Genomic DNA, 1,586 nt, shown 5'->3' with positions numbered 1-1,586 from the left:
TCTTAGCTATCCATGATGTAACTTCTTTTTAAATGCAACTATAATATTAGCTATTGAACGCAAAAATGGTGTATGCCATTTTAGCAGAATGAGATGAACTGGATTAAAAAAATTGTAGTGGATGCAGAGTACTAAGATTTTTACTATATACCTCATTTTCTACAAAAAGAATATTCCACATATTTTACAACAAAAAAAATGAGTCGGTGAACTTAGTTATTTCAACAATCAGTATAAAATTCTGTTGATCTTCCACAATGAAAAATTGACTTTCACCAATTTTGCTTTAAACAGCTCATACCTCAATTTTGATGCTTTTTTCATGATAAATGCTATAATTATAAATGAACAAATAAAAATATGTCATAAAAGAAAATTTAATGATCAGAAAACAAATATAATAAATTACTATATTTTATTTTTAGAAGATCTTTCATCTCTAACATGTTGTAATTAAAAACGTTTCTATTCTTTGCTCTTACAAATTCTTCAATTATTTCATCACAGTTGAGCTGCTGAACAATATTTACTTCCATACATAATAAGGATAATGAATTGAGACTTTCTTAAATCATTGTACACTGAGGGCTTTTGAGTCTCTTTAGGGATGAAAATAAGCATTCTGTTGTGCAGTTTGTGATCATTAAATTCAGGAATATGAGTAAAGTAATTTCAACACTGAGAGATATGTATTGTCTTTTATCTTCTATTGTCGAGTCATACATGCCTACATGAGTAAAATTTATCTTTTCTGAATCTGTAAACTTAGTTCTCATGTAAGAATGAAATTGTCCCACTTCTCCATAAAGGTTTGTATTTAAGTCATGGGGATAAGCCTACACTACTGTTTTGGATGCCTTCATGCATTCTTCATTAGGTACATCCACACACTTTGTTGCTCTCTTGGAAGACAAATTTAGAAACACACTCATTATTGCAAAACAGAAACATATTTTGCACTATAAATATTGAATTTTGAGTCCTCTTAATGTGCCTAATACCTCCTTTATTAGCATATATAGAGTAATACCAAGCAGTGTGACCCACGCAACAGACAATAAAAAGGAAAACTCACTTGAAACATAAATTAAAACCTTTCATGTTAGATAAATATTACTATTTCCAGTATTTTTTGGATGTTTGCTATGTTAGTATTATATTAAATTATTACCTGTGTTAGCATTATATTAAATGTATGGTAGATTGTGTCTGCATGTATGCCAAACTTACTTTAAAGTTATAAATATTATTGTTTACAAAACTTAGGTCATAACTCTGTGCATAAATGCTATACAGTTAAAAAGTAACTTGACTGAATTCATTGTAATGGTCGACTTATTCAAGTTCCCTTATTTTTGCGTGATCTGGGACTGGAGTTCTCATTGATCGTTTACCAGGAAGTGCGCAAGAGCATACCCTTGTGTATCATGGCAAAGAGCATTGCTGGTCTTTCTGGCTGGAGTTGCTGGATCAGCAGATGTACAAGACAGTTCTGTCAAAATAAATCAGAGACCTGTTATCTATTAATATAATCCATCCTTGCCCAGTAACTGCTCATGTTGGATCCAGTTGCATATTGGCTGAAT

The sequence above is a fragment of the Trichechus manatus genome, unplaced genomic scaffold (genome assembly GCF_000243295.1).
Source record: "Trichechus manatus latirostris isolate Lorelei unplaced genomic scaffold, TriManLat1.0 scaffold00183, whole genome shotgun sequence".
In the NCBI taxonomy this organism is placed as follows: domain Eukaryota; kingdom Metazoa; phylum Chordata; class Mammalia; order Sirenia; family Trichechidae; genus Trichechus; species Trichechus manatus.
Note: the sequence above shows the minus strand (reverse complement) of the source record.